Below are 16,557 nucleotides of genomic sequence, written 5' to 3'. Positions count from 1 at the left end.
CAGCTTAAGAGAGACCTTCAAACCCTTTCTAACATCCAATGTTTAATCTGAGGCAATTAGTTTCTTCTTAAACATTTGACAATAATACATGCCCAAACGTGATATTCAGACAGTTTTAATTTTTTTAATGAGGTAAAGGATTTGTGATTATTTTTTTAAAACGATGTAGTGGAAGAATGGTTAGTTTTGTTCGTATTTAAACCTACTAATGAGTTGTTACGGTTTACTTCGAATAATCAGGCAGTCACAGTTCAGAGAAGTAATTTCATGTAATTTTATTACCAATGTAACTTTCTTAGACTTTAATAGGCTATGCCTGATTTTTAAAGTATGTCTATTTTAAGGCCTCTGTTGGCACTAACTTCTAGTACTTTCTTCACAATGGAGTGAAACTGGCCCCATGGAAGCAGGTGGGTTGCAGCTGTGTCTCCCGCTGAGGTTTGGGAGGTGAGAGCCAGCCTGACAGGTTGCCTGCTGGAAATGAGTCATCTGAGGTCTCCTTCTGGAGCAAGTAAACTTGCACCAGGCTGTACCTATACCAGACAAGAAGTTACCAAATCCTGCCACTCTGTCAGATATACTACAAGAGATCTGTAACCATGGTAGTTAAGGTTTTTTTCTTTTAAGCTGCCTGAGGTGATGATGACTCATTGCAAAGTGAATGCATTTTGCCTTTTGCCAAAGCTACAGCCAAAATATTTTTCCACCTTTATGACTCACCCTTTTCCCAGGCTTGTTAAATTAATGGGGATTAAAAAAAATATATATCCAGGGGAGGCTGAGGCTGTCCCCATCATCTGCCTGATGAGCACAGATATGTCCCAGCAGCTACCTGGAGCTTCCTGTGTTTCTCAGGTTCGTGTTTAACTTGAACTTCAGGACTCTAAAAGGTTCCAATGGAAAATGCACTCTAACTTTTAGAAAGCTGCCTTTTCAGTTTCAGAGTCATAGAATTTCTCTAGTTATTGTGAAACAAGAGTCTACTTGGCAAAAAAGAGGATCTATTATAAATCATTCAGGGAACATTTTTAATTGCGATGGATTAATAAATCCAAATCTTCAGAAGGCCTTTCATTGTCCACTCCAATCTAGGTTGGCTATGCCTCCCTAACCTTGTCTCCTACCAGTTTCTTATGTTTATTCTTTGACTATCCTTTTCACATACCTGAAGCCTCACCAATATACATGTGGGCCTTTGCATCTTTGTTTATGATTTCCTTCCCACACGTGTAATTAGAATGTCCTCCCTTCTTTGCATACATTTACTTAAACCTTAGCCTTCTTTCTAGGCTCCAATTAAATCCTATTTCTTTCTTTTTTATTTTTATTTTTAACTTTTAAAAAATTAAGCTTATTAGGGTAACATCGGTTAATACAATTATACAATTTTCAGGTGTATATTATAATTTGACATTGTATATTCTATTGTGTGTTTACCAAAATCCTATTTCTTTTGTAACATCTTTCTTGACTAAAATTGCTTCTCCTTTGCTTCTATAACAAATATTCTCTCTTATTGCTTTTATGAACTTCTCCGTGCCAGTGGTTTTACAACTCTGCACAACATACCTATGTGTGGATTTCTTTTTATTTGCTTAGCTTGAGATTCACGTCTTTCATCAGTTCTAGAAAATTCTCAACCTTCGTTTCTTTGAGATAAGTTTTCCCTCTCTTTTCCTTTTTTTCCTAATTACTTCTCTTTCTGTAACTCCTATTTGATATATATTGGACCTTCTCATACATCCTGCCAACTCTCCCTCTCTGTTCTGCATTCTGTGCAATTTCTTTGGATCTGTATTCCAATTTTGACAGTGTCTAATCTGCTGTTTAACTTTCCTATTGAATTTTTAAAGACAACTTTATTGAGATATAATTTACACACATGATTTACATACATGCATATAGTTTATATATGTAAATTCAAGCATTTTAAATTTACAGTTCACTCACTTTTAGCAAATTTATCCAGCTGTGCAACCATCACTATAATCCAGTTTTAGAACATTTCTGTCTTCCCATAAAATGGCTCATGACCATTTACAGTTAATCTTTATTCTTATCCTCAGCCCTAGGAAGTAACTAATGTATTTCTGTCTCTATAGATTTGCCTTTTATAGACATTTCATATAAATGGAATCATACAGTATGTGATCTTTTGTGTTTTGTTTCTTTTACTTAGTATAGTATTTTTGAGGTTCATTTATGTTATAATATATATCAGTAGTTTGTTATTTTTTATCGCTGAATAGTATGCCATTACATGGACGTAGCACATTTTATTTATTCATTCATCTGCTGTCCACTGAGCTTTCAATGTCAGAGACTCTACATTTCTTTCAATAAGTTCAATTTGATTCTATTTCAAGTTGGATTGGATAATTATATTTAAGCTAGTTGTTTTCTCATAATTATTTTATCATTTCATTTTAATCATCTTAAACATTTTCTAGTTGGTTTCTAATTATTCCATAACCTGAAAATCTGAAAAGTCTGAATTTTATGTTTTTTGATTATGTGATTCTTGTCTATTCTGCCTTTGTTTCCTCTTATGTTTGAATTTTGAACTCATATTTTGTGGGAATCCTTTATGTGGTCTGAATTGAAGATTTCCTGGTTGGCATCTAGGATGTCTCTTTTTCAAGTTAATTTTTTGGTTTTGAGTTTTCTGGACCATGCTGGTGGTGTAAAAATGGATCTCAAACTTGCAAAAAGTTCAGGTCTGAGCTTAAAAATTCTCACAAAGAATTTTTTTCCTCCGAAGTGAGAATGTAGGAGGAGACAGATGTTTTATCCTCTGCCTTTCTGATTTGCTCACTGTTTCGTGTGTGTGTGTGTGTGTGTGTGTGTGTGTGTGTGTGTGTGTGTTTTGTTTTGCTCTATCTTTCTCCTGAGAGTGTGGTTCTTTGAAAGTCTCAGTACCAATATTCTAATGTCTCAGTTCCAACTTACTGACTCATGTAGATCTAAGTCCTTGACTCTTGGTCCTGGAAGACATTAAACTAAGACTTTACTGTGTCTTCAGGGCAGCCAAAGTACCTGTTCCCACTTATCACTTGTGTTTTTATCTTACTCTTCACTCTTGGTTCTTTTTTTCATTTAAGCATATAATAACATGCATTTTAAAAAAGTATGTTTATTCTATTTTATTTAGAATTTCTATGTGTCTTAAAGCATGAGATTTTTCAGGATATTCAATGTACTTGGGAATCCAGGTGGGCATAAGCAGTCAATGATTATCTTGCTATTCAGACATCAGTGTGTTGACATCTGTGAATATGTATATGTGGTTTTATATGTGAACTGTCAGTTGCTTTGTTAAAAATGTGAGGTAACTTCTTAGCTTCCAACTACCACATTCATCTGAACTCTGAAAGCATTTCATTTGTTATTGAAATTTCTGACATATTTTACTTTCTATCTTTTATTATAGTTATTAAGAATTATGTTCTTCTGACTATATTTTAAAATCCTAGAGGTGAAGGAGATGAAGATCTGGGTCTTATTCATTATCATATCCCTTGCAGCAAATAACATAGTATCTGTTACAGTACATCTTTGAAGAATGAATGAATATATGAATTATGGTAGATGGCTATGTTACACTTATAGATTCAAAGAAAATATGGTTGAAAAAAATGTGAGCTAATTTATCACTAGATCCAGCATTGCACCTGAATAGAAGTAATGTGGTTCTTTATAGGGATATACTGTATTTTAATTTTAACAAATAGAATTTAAAGGTCACATTGAATACTTCTATAGGATCCATGGCTTTTTTGGGCTTCTTGACTTGTGGTGTACTTTACAACACAGTAAATTTCTAGGAAATGATGCCATAGAAATTTTTGGATTGTGTGGAGTTTTGCATCTTTCTTTCAATAGTTTTTGTAACAAAATTCTGTGTATTGAAATTCACAAAGACTTTTTTATCCTAAAGATTGTGTGCTCAGAAGAAATGTTCTTTTCCAAAGATCTTAATGATATGGCATGCTGGGGCCATCTTGTCTAACCAGGGAATAGAGTAGTTATCTCCTGATGATTCCTTTTATCTTCAGTTTCTATTTTAGAAAGAATATATTTTCAGGTGTATATTATAATTTGACATTGTATATTCTATTGTGTGTTTACCAAAATCCTATTTCTTTTGTAACATCTTTCTTGACTAAAATTGCTTCTCCTTTGCTTCTATAACAAATATTCTCTCTTATTGCTTTTATGAACTTCTCCGTGCCAGTGGTTTTACAACTCTGCACAACATACCTATGTGTGGATTTCTTTTTATTTGCTTAGCTTGAGATTCACGTCTTTCATCAGTTCTAGAAAATTCTCAACCTTCGTTTCTTCGAGATAAGTTTTCCCTCTCTTTTCCTTTTTTTCCTAATTACTTCTCTTTCTGTAACTCCTATTTGATATATATTGGACCTTCTCATACATCCTGCCAACTCTCCCTCTCTGTTCTGCATTCTGTGCAATTTCTTTGGATCTGTATTCCAATTTTGACAGTGTCTAATCTGCTGTTTAACTTTCCTATTGAATTTTTAAAGACAACTTTATTGAGATATAATTTACACACATGATTTACATACATGCATATAGTTTATATATGTAAATTCAAGCATTTTAAATTTACAGTTCACTCACTTTTAGCAAATTTATCCAGCTGTGCAACCATCACTATAATCCAGTTTTAGAACATTTCTGTCTTCCCATAAAATGGCTCATGACCATTTACAGTTAATCTTTATTCTCATCCTCAGCCCTAGGAAGTAACTAATGTATTTCTGTCTCTATAGATTTGCCTTTTATAGACATTTCATATAAATGGAATCATACAGTATGTGATCTTTTGTGTTTTGTTTCTTTTACTTAGTATAGTATTTTTGAGGTTCATTTATGTTATAATATATATCAGTAGTTTGTTATTTTTTATCGCTGAATAGTATGCCATTACATGGACGTAGTACATTTTATTTATTCATTCATCTGCTGTCCACTGAGCTTTCAATGTCAGAGACTCTACATTTCTTTCAATAAGTTCAATTTGATTCTATTTCAAGTTGGATTGGATAATTATATTTAAGCTAGTTGTTTTCTCATAATTATTTTATCATTTCATTTTAATCATCTTAAACATTTTCTAGTTGGTTTCTAATTATTCCATAACCTGAAAATCTGAAAAGTCTGAATTTTATGTTTTTTGATTATGTGATTCTTGTCTATTCTGCCTTTGTTTCCTCTTATGTTTGAATTTTGAACTCATATTTTGTGGGAATCCTTTATGAGGTCTGAATTGAAGATTTCCTGGTTGGCATCTAGGATGTCTCTTTTTCAAGTTAATTTTTTGGTTTTGAGTTTTCTGGACCATGCTGGTGGTGTAAAAATGGATCTCAAACTTGCAAAAAGTTCAGGTCTGAGCTTAAAAATTCTCACAAAGAATTTTTTTCCTCCGAAGTGAGAATGTAGGAGGAGACAGATGTTTTATCCTCTGCCTTTCTGATTTGCTCACTGTTTCGTGTGTGTGTGTGTGTGTGTGTGTGTGTGTGTGTGTGTGTGTGTTTTGTTTTGCTCTATCTTTCTCCTGAGAGTGTGGTTCTTTGAAAGTCTCAGTACCAATATTCTAATGTCTCAGTTCCAACTTACTGACTCATGTAGATCTAAGTCCTTGACTCTTGGTCCTGGAAGACATTAAACTAAGACTTTACTGTGTCTTCAGGGCAGCCAAAGTACCTGTTCCCACTTATCACTTGTGTTTTTATCTTACTCTTCACTCTTGGTTCTTTTTTTCATTTAAGCATATAATAACATGCATTTTAAAAAAGTATGTTTATTCTATTTTATTTAGAATTTCTATGTGTCTTAAAGCATGAGATTTTTCAGGATATTCAATGTACTTGGGAATCCAGGTGGGCATAAGCAGTCAATGATTATCTTGCTATTCAGACATCAGTGTGTTGACATCTGTGAATATGTATATGTGGTTTTATATGTGAACTGTCAGTTGCTTTGTTAAAAATGTGAGGTAACTTCTTAGCTTCCAACTACCACATTCATCTGAACTCTGAAAGCATTTCATTTGTTATTGAAATTTCTGACATATTTTACTTTCTATCTTTTATTATAGTTATTAAGAATTATGTTCTTCTGACTATATTTTAAAATCCTAGAGGTGAAGGAGATGAAGATCTGGGTCTTATTCATTATCATATCCCTTGCAGCAAATAACATAGTATCTGTTACAGTACATCTTTGAAGAATGAATGAATATATGAATTATGGTAGATGGCTATGTTACACTTATAGATTCAAAGAAAATATGGTTGAAAAAAATGTGAGCTAATTTATCACTAGATCCAGCATTGCACCTGAATAGAAGTAATGTGGTTCTTTATAGGGATATACTGTATTTTAATTTTAAGAAATAGAATTTAAAGGTCACATTGAATACTTCTATAGGATCCATGGCTCTTTTGGGCTTCTTGACTTGTGGTGTACTTTACAACACAGTAAATTTCTAGGAAATGATGCCATAGAAATTTTTGGATTGTGTGGAATGTTTTGCATCTTTCTTTCAATAGTTTTTGTAACAAAATTCTGTGTATTGAAATTCACAAAGACTTTTTTATCCTAAAGATTGTGTGCTCAGAAGAAATGTTCTTTTCCAAAGATCTTAATGATATGGCATGCTGGGGCCATCTTGTCTAACCAGGGAATAGAGTAGTTATCTCCTGATGATTCCTTTTATCTTCAGTTTCTATTTTAGAAAGAATATAAAATTATCTGACCTTGGTAGGAGAACCAAGGAATCTATTTATTTCTCCAGACTGTCATCTCAAATGGAAACAATCTTGCATGTTAAGTGAAGGCTTAAAAATATCTTCTTACCCAATTTTAAAGCTTTAGGTAGCTATCTTTGAAGGTGTCTATCTTACTCCTATGAATTTCTTGAAAACTTTCTCTCCAGTCTATCCAGGTATTAGTTTCTTAGGGCTACTGTAACAACGTATCACAAACTGAGGGGCTTTAAAGCAGCAGACATTTACTCTCTCACAGCTCTGGAGACTACAAGTCTGAAATCAAAGTGTGGGTAGGGTCAGGTCTAGAAGATCTGAGGGAGAATTCGTTCCATCCATTTCTTCTAGCTTCTGGTATCTGCCAGCAATCATTGGCATTCCTTGGCTAGTAAACACATCACTCCAAGCTCTGCCTCTGTCTTCACAGGGCATTCTTCCCTGTGTGTTTGCATCTCCACATGGCCTTCAGATAATGCTACTAGCCATTGGATTAAGCAAGGCCCATCTTAATCAGTTTGAACTCATCTTAACTAGTTACAACTGTAAAGATCCTATTTCCAAATAAGGTTGCATTCTGGGGATTGAAGTGGTCACTATTTTTGGAGGGACGCTACTGAATCTAGTCCAGTCGAGTACTGTGGGATGTAGGCTGGCCAGCATGAGCACAGGCTCTGGGAAGAGGTAGTCTCCATCCCAGGCATCTTGTCAACACTCTATGTATCATCTCCCAGTGGATGTGTAAGGTGTAAGGAACAGCTTCAAAGACCCAGGGGTTCCTAAATGTGGAGCCTAAACATAGAGGACCTCAGAGAGAAACATCTTCATTGTGAAAAGCATTGACAAAACCACAAGTTTTGCTGACTCCATCAATCTGGGTTGTCTCATAAGAATACATTTCCAAAAGGTAAAAAAGAACAGAGCTTAAGTATAAAAGAAATAGGATTGGAGCTACCAGGAGACATTAATAAACAGAGAGACTTATTAGTTTCCAAAATTTACAATCACCTTCTCTAAATCATCAGTGTTCTTAACATTGTACTGGGAAATTATGAATGCAAATGGAATAAACTGTCTTTGTCTCTCTCAGTTCTTCCAAATCACACAGCTAAGAGCCTTGGGTGTCTATGAATATTCAGTTTCCTTTAAAACACATGCTCTCATAAAAATTAAACAGCATTATTAGAAACAAAGAGTAAAAATATTCAGATTTCTTTAAAGCCCAACGGGACAGTACTAATTTTTTGGTTGGACTGATGAGAAAAGTAAATGAAATTTTTCACCAAGAAGCATTACATGCCAAATCTCTATTCTCCCATCTCCCATTTTTGCCCAGAGAGCAAATAAAGACTTTTTTTCTTTTTTCTTTTGCATCTTTCTAGCTGCATACCTTCCATGCTGCAAACCAACATTAGCTCTAACCACCCACAGTTTCCAATGAAGCTTCTTCATGGATGGTGTAATTCTAGGTATAAAGGGGACTATGATATGGGAGAAAACATTTTTTGGAATTCATAACATTTTTTTCTTTATTTTGCTAAATTTTTTTTTTTTTTGTCAGTAATTGCCTGACTGCCTTGGGAGATTTTAGAGGAATTGTTAGCTACATACAAATACTAAAAAAATGAATTAATTTTAATTCCATAATAGGTCCCTGTGGTTGCTACCTATCTTAAAGGAAGGATTAGAAGAAGGAAAACTTTTCATTCTATTCACCAAACATCATAGTTAATTCTATTCTGACATGAAATCTTTGTTTACCTAGTGTATTAGATTTGTCAAACTAGTTCTTCCTACTAGAGATCCTGATTTAAATCTCCTTTAAATCAACTTTAGTTGGCTCAATATCCTCACCCACAATGATTTTAATTCTGCAGAAATAATTACTTGGCTTTCCACTCAAGCTTTACCTTTATCTGTGGCTTTCAAAACCATCTGTACTGATATTATAACAGATAGGCAAGAAATTCACACAGAGAAGAACGTGGATTAATTGGATGGTTCCAGTTTAGGATTTAGAAATTTTAACATTAGTGGTCTGAAGCTATCTTCTTCAGCAACTGGGCTGGTTTGTTGTTTCCTTCTTAAGCTCTGCAACTTTTCAAAGTCAAAGTTTGGAGTAAGAGGTAAGAATATAACACACTACCTGAACTCTTGTTGGGAAGGGTTGAGGCTAATCTTCAATTTCTTCTTATTCCTAATGCTCCCTTCTTATTCTTAATCACTTCCTAAGATTGAAGTCTAAGCATTTTTTGGTGGACAATATGCTTTGTTACTTTTCTCAAAGTGAAAAAGTTTTATTTTGATTATAGTTGTTAAAATAATATATTCAAACTGTTAAAAATTCCATCAATTACAACAAAATAAAAAGTTAAAAATACCCATTTGGATCACTTTGAGGAAACAAGTGTTAACATTTTAGGGTACACTCTCTTAAGCTTTTTCCATGCAATACACACATTAATATGTAATATGTTTACAGATTATAGTTACAAAGTGGATCATGCTATATATTGGCTATAAATAGTTTTTTTTTCACTCTGTGCTAGCTCATGCATATTTTTCAATATCTAAATACAGACCCTCATCATATTTTGAAATAACCAGATACAATTCTCTAGATTTTAGGGTGAACTTTAACCAGTTTCCTCTTGGTAGATCTGTTATTTTTTTTCTGTTACAAACATGACATATATTTTGTACATATTATTTTCTTCTCCACAGAAAGTTTTTATTTTGTGGAACTTGACTCAATTATTTGTTGCCTTGAATATTTTTTTCCCCCTATCAATAAATGTATGCATCTTTAACCAATCACTCATGATCTACCACTTCTACAAAACTTGGCCTGATCCTTTAGGGGTCAGCAGAATGGTATGTAAATGTAGGTACCACTGCCACTGCTTCCCCTTATAGCTCATTGAATTCTCTCTCTTCTTCACTGCATTATACATGTGCACCAGTGAGCATGCACATGTGTGCACACACGCACACACTATGTGCAGGCACACACCTCCATGACTGTAAACATTTGAGGAAAATGAAGTTCCCCTTCCCCATAACGCTGATTAAATATGTCCCCAAATATGCTGATTTTAACATTTTATGGATATTTCCACGTTTCAGTCTTATCTTTGGAAAGTATGTGTCAAATTCCAATTTCAAATGTGAAAAATATTTTGAGCATTCTGAAAAAAAGAACAAACAGATTTTAGCCAAGTTTTTCAGAAAATAATATCATCTAGAAAAAAATTGTCTTTCAAGGTCTTCATTTTAGGAATGCACTATTTAGCGCTATTGTTAGGAGAAAGTATAGTGCCATGAAATATTATGACATTTGTACAGAGGTTCACAGATCCCGACTCCCTTGCCCTTCTCTCATTAATATAATAAGTCAGTGATGACCTAACTTTTGCCAATCACTGGTTCACATGCATTTTCCCTTTTGTTATTTATAATAATCCAGTGAGAGGAGCTGGGAAGTCTTCTAAACCCCATTTTATAGATGAAGTAAATGACTTGTCCAAGGACACCTCCAACTTGGGCCAGAAGTCTCTGAGTCAGACTTCAGAGTTCTTTTCATTTCATTTTTTTTTTTTTTTTTTTTTCGTGTAGGTGTCACTGGTTAATTTATGACTCCATAAAGTCTTTCTGTTATGATAGTTTCCCCTTACTTCAGAGTTTGGGTCCACAAGCACCATTTGGAATGAGATCATTTTCCTATAAAATTTCTCTTAATAAAACTGTTCCACGACTGATTTGTTAGGTATCCGTCAAGTGTGAGTTTACCTACCAGGTCCTCAGCATTTTAAAATGTTCTAGGGGGAAAATAAAGTTGTTTCTGACATGCTTTAATTTTGAGTAATGTTGTCACTGGGCTAGTGTGTGTGCTAGATGTACATGTCCCTTCTACCTCCATTTCTGGTTGTCCTCTCTGCTTATCTCCGAAAACCATCTCCCTAAAGTTCTTTTATGAAACTATGTATCTTGTTACAAAATATAACAAATTATGCTCTACTAATAATATATATGTTCATCCGTAACTATTGTCAACATTTAGATGTAGTTCTTCCATTTTTATTCCAACCTTTTCAATCTTTTTTTTTGTGCTTATATTTGCTTTTGGTTTGTTTTTAAAAATCTGTACCATAATTGTATTTAAAAAGGCTTGTATCCTGCTTTTTTGTTTTTAATGTTTTAAAATAATTTATTTTCCAAACACAGTTGACATACAATATTATATTAGTTTCAGGTGTACGACATAGTGATTAGGCATTTATATACTTTATGAAGTGATCACCCCGATAAGCCTAGTACCTATCTGACAACATACATAGTTATTACAATATTATTGACTATATTCCCTATGCTGTACTTTATTTTCATTCCCTTATTTTTATAACTGGAAATTTGTACCTCTTAATCCCTTTCAGCTCCCTTTATCTTGCTTTTAAAATTTAAAGTCATATCATAAGCATTTCCACCTGCCATTAAATAAATCAAAGTACATCTTTATGTGGACTCTTATGCAACCATGGTTATAAAAAATATTTTGTCATTCTTCAATTTTAGACCAAAGGTTGTTTAAGCAAGAAAAAAAATGACGAAGGTAGGTCATTTCCCGAAACTTTCTGACAATTTACGTTTCTATTAATGATGTATGAGAATGTCTTTTTCATGGTCCCTTCTAAAAATCTCATTACTTTTAAATATTTTATTAAAAATTATTGCTAATTTTATAAGCAAAAAATGGTACCATATTCTATTCTCTACATTTATTGGACATAGATATGTTTGCTTTTTTAGGAGAAATTTCCAGATCCCTTGCTTTGTGGTGTTTTGCATCTCTCTGGCCAAATTCCCCCACCTTGGGATAAACAGAAGACTGTCTGGGCCTAGGTACTATCTGTGGAGGTGATGACTTGCAAAGTCTCTGCTCCTTGTCCACTCACTAGTTAGGACCTATAGCTCTTGGCTTAGGTTCTACCCAGTAAATTCTCCCTTCTGCCTGCTCGTCTGACAAGTAAAAATGCCCAAATACACAACAAAACTCCCTTCTTCAGCATGTCTTGCAACTCAGCCTATTTCTACAGTATTTTACTTAGTAGGTCTGCAGCCCCTGGAATGTACTGTGTCACAGCCACCTTTCTGCTAGGCTCTTTGGGGACAAGAATTGCACTTTTATTCATAAGAAAGGCAGAGACTAACTGGATGAGAAAGTGAAGAAGCCATATGTGTGTGTGTGTGTATGTGTGTGTATACATATACATATATATATACATGTATACACACACATACACACATACATATATATATGTATACACACACATACACACACACACACATATATATATGTGTGTGTATATATATACAATGATAATCTTGCAATAGAAGGAAAATTTTCAGGTTGTTTGAAGCTCTCATCTTTCAGACAAAGAGCTGTCTTGGGCTTTCCTTTCTGGTGACAGGAGTAGTCTGTTTCAGGTGGCCAAACATAAGTCACACACTAGTCCACAGTTCTTGAAGTACTGGAAATCTTTTCTAATTCTAACAATAGGTCAGTCACCAGTATCAGTTTTGATGTAAAATGTTCTCCTCTTTCATTGGATATATCTTTATAGATATTTTGATTGGAATATCAGAAGGTTCCATCAGTGATTTATAACCATGCTCTTTAATTTTTTTTAAATTAGAAGTTTTTACTGGTTTATTTTATTTTAATGGCAATATCTGTCATCTGGGACTACTATTTGTACAGACATCATACCTTTATATGTTTCTCTTGCTTTTAAAACTAAGAGGCATTTTGCCACCCAGAGAGCACGTGACTCATTCTTGTCTCATCTTCTGTAATGGCATTTTGTACAGCAGATGGTTTTTCACAGTGACTTCCTCAGAAGAATCTGCCAAATAAAGGAGAGAATTGATATTTCTTCCTCCTTTGGAACCCCCACCATTTTCATTCACCACCACAAATGCCACCAAACTCTCTGGATAGTGGTCCTTATGCTCCGTAAGACTTATCTAGCTCTCTACATCAAGCTTCCTTATTTTAAATGAGTTTAATGAGTAAAATGATACAGCTAATTATAGTTTTTCTCCCTTTGATTACTAGTAAAACTAATTTTTAAAATACATTTTTGCCATTTTCATTTCTCATAAATTGTCTTGGAAGGGAGTTCCGGTTTCCTTGTTTATACAGTGTGGTTCTGTTTTGTCTTTTTACTCATCCTGGGGAGGATTCTACCCTGACTTGCATATAGTGTTCTCAGTTTCCAAACATTTTTTTTTTAAGCCTCCATCTGGAAAACCTGCATGACTTTTTCTAATCATCTTGTAATTCCTTGCCTTTCTCCAAAAGCTTTCCTTAATTCACCATACTTTAAAAACCCATAGTCTCATTTCTGTCCCAATTGCTCTTCCGATACTTCTTTCTAAAAGACCACCCATGACATCCCAAATCAGTAGAGTATCTTTGTCCCTATTCTCCTTTAACCACCCCCCGCTCCCCATGGCATTTGGTACTTGCCCTTGTCTCTGCTTTACATGGAAGCCATCTACCTTTTTGGCATCTGTGACCTGGATTCTGTTCTGGGGTAGAGATTTGTGACGTAGCGGAAAGAGTCAGGGTCACAATGCTGCCACTAACTTCTATATGGTGCTGAGCCAGATGGCGTAGCAATTTCAAGTTTATCTGTTTATAGAACTTGGTTTATAATATCTAACTCATATTATGAAGATCAAATGAGATAATGCAAGTGAGAGCATTTTTATATCATAGTTTAACATTTATTTACTCTACAACTATGCATTTAAAGTGCGCTAAAGACTAGAAACTGTGTTGGGAATAAAAGATGCAACGGTGACCCTGTCTTTGGGAACTTACAGCTTCTTGGGATGGGGTCAGTATACATCAAACGATTTTACAGAAAGATATATAATTGTAACTGTGATAAGTTCTGGAAAGAAAAAAAAAGCATAAGATGTTCTGAGAGGGTATAATGGAAGGATTTGATCCACTCAATTAGAGAAGTGTAAATAGCTCCGCTAAGGAACGGACACTGAATTGTGAATGATGTGTAGAGGGTGATGAGGCAAATATATGAAAGAAAATTTTCTCATAAGCAAAGTCCCTGTGGCAAGAGGCTATCTAGCAACCCCCAGGGATAGAAAGAAGCCCACATGGCTGAAACACAGAGAGAGGGCAAAGGTAGTGCTTGCAAGGTAGGTGGGTATCAGAATTTGCATGGCCTTGTGGGCCATGTTGAAATTTGATATTATCCTAAAAGCAATGGAAAACCTTTGGAGTGTCTTTAGTGTGTTTATGGCGGTCAGCTGCCATGGTTAGATCTACATATCTCAGAGATCTCTGGCTGTGTGTTGAGGGGATTGGAACAATATCACAGTGGACCCAAGAAGACAGCTTCTCATTCTTTTCTCATTTCCTTTTAATGGCTGCTCTTCATCCTCTTGATCCCTGAATGTACCCCCATCATTCATGGTTTTGGCCCCTATGTCTTAATTTTCAAACACTTGTTGGATATGTCTACCTGACTCAGAAATTCAAGCACACTCTCTTAGTCTCTGCAGATGGAGCTTAGGAAAACATTTTCAACTGCTCCCCCTACCTTGGCCCTCATGTGCTATCAGTCATCATGTTACATTATTATCTAGAAGATGATGGTCAACCTACAGTGCCTTTGTAATGATTTCCTGCATCATCATGAGACTATCTTCTGAGCCCCATCTTGGCCCTCAGATTTGTTTGGTTTCAATTTATCATACACAGTGCTTTGCCAGATCAATATTCTAATGGGCACCTCCAATTATGATTTTCTTTCCGCTTAACCTCCTCGAACTCTTTACATCTACTCATAATTCTAGCTAAATGGGTTTACTCACTGTCTCCTGCTTTTCTACCTCCACCTAAAAATGCTGTGGATGGGCTGGTGTGCTCCATCTAAAGTCTGTTCTGCCTTTATTTTCACCTGGTGGAGTTCTAGTCATATTTAATGCCTTAGCTGAAATACCACTGTTGACAGGAGACATTCGTGGACTCCTCCAATCTTACAAGAGGTTTCCTTCCTCTTACCTCATTTTACTTCTTTTTCTTTAATAACATATATCACACTGGGATTTGTACTATGCACATATTGTATATTTGTCTTAGTCTTTCTACTCAATTATTTTCTTTTTGAGATCTACGACAACAGATTATTCACTTGTATATTAGTTATAACACTCATATCTGTGCCTTGTGCAAGGAAGATGCTCTATAAATATTTATCAAATCAGTGTGTCTATTATAATAGATCATTAAGCAGATATGATTCAAACTCAGTTTTCTGTTCTTTACTGCTCTGATGTATTCGCTGCATCATTTTGCAAGTTTGAAGCAAATAAATTTTAAAGATTATAAGAAGAAGAAAGAGGTAAACTAAATTCCTTTTACGTTTCATCCTGGTCAGAAGCCAACATAAATGCTTTTGCTACAAGAACAAGCATATTTCCTGCCGTGAAGGCTTGGCTGCTTATCCCGGGACCCCTCTCTACCACTCGCTGCCCTCAGATGACTATTAACCCCTGCTTTGAGCCAGCAAACCAGATGTGGGTTTTTTAAGCAAATTATTGGTTATTTCACCACATGTAGTTTTTGCAGTTAAGTGTTTCCAGCTTCTCAGAGCATTCCACAGGAATAGCATCATATTTTTCCTCCAACCTGTTAATTAACATAATTATTTATCAGCCCTAAACCACAGCTTGAGTTTGTTAAGTGGCTAGCAGAACATATATTCACTGGATGGAGCCCAATGCTGCTGGAGAGAACAATTCAGCAATTAAAAAAAGGGGAAGTCTTGTGGGAATGGGGAACACAGTCCATTCTTCCTTTTACTTCCGGAGCCCCATCATTCCATGCTCAGGTTACACCTCAGGTGTTGACTGGATCTCCTGATAACTAGTCATTGAGTCCACATGTATTTTAGAATGAAGGGTTTTCCAAGTGATCTCTAAATTCCCATCCAGCTTCAATATTTGAAATCTGTCTTTATAACTCCAAAGGGTGAAACTGTGAAATGCGGTAAAACTCTATGTTTCCTGCCACTCCTCAAATCACACTGCAGGGTCTTGGGGCTAGCAGAGTTCTTCCTGATGTCCCCACTCATCATATTTCTTCCTGTGTTGCTGCTTCTTTATCAACTGGAAAAAAATGAAAGCACCTTTCCCTTACAACAGCAGTTCTCCAAGTGTCACCTGTGAGCTCGAAGAGACTCTGAGACACTTTCAGGAGATCTGCTGGGTCAAAACTATTTTTATCAATATGGTCAAGTATTATTTTCTTCTTTCCTCTTGTTCTTTCACAAATATACAGTGGAGTTTTCCAGCAGCGACATAACACATGAGATGACAACAGGTCAAATATAAAAACAGAAATAAAACTCCAGCTGTCTTTTATTAAGCCAGATATTTAAGAGATTTGAAGAACTATAAAACAAAGCTACTCTTCTCACTAACTTTTCTTTTTTGGAAAACACACCGATTGTTCATAAAAATATAATTTTATTAACATGTAATGTTTCGATTGTTATTTTTAAGCAAACTAAGATGAAAATTATCACTTTTAATTTTTAACATAGGAATCATCAATAGATATTATTATCCATACAAACAAAAGTATTTTGGGAGTCTTCCTAAATTTAAGAATGTGAAGATGTATACTTGAAACTAATTTAAATAAATAAATTTTTAAAAAACCACATTTCATCCCCCC

The sequence above is a fragment of the Pteropus vampyrus genome, unplaced genomic scaffold (assembly GCF_000151845.1).
Source record: "Pteropus vampyrus isolate Shadow unplaced genomic scaffold, Pvam_2.0 Scaffold562, whole genome shotgun sequence".
NCBI lineage: Eukaryota > Metazoa > Chordata > Mammalia > Chiroptera > Pteropodidae > Pteropus > Pteropus vampyrus.
Note: the sequence above shows the minus strand (reverse complement) of the source record.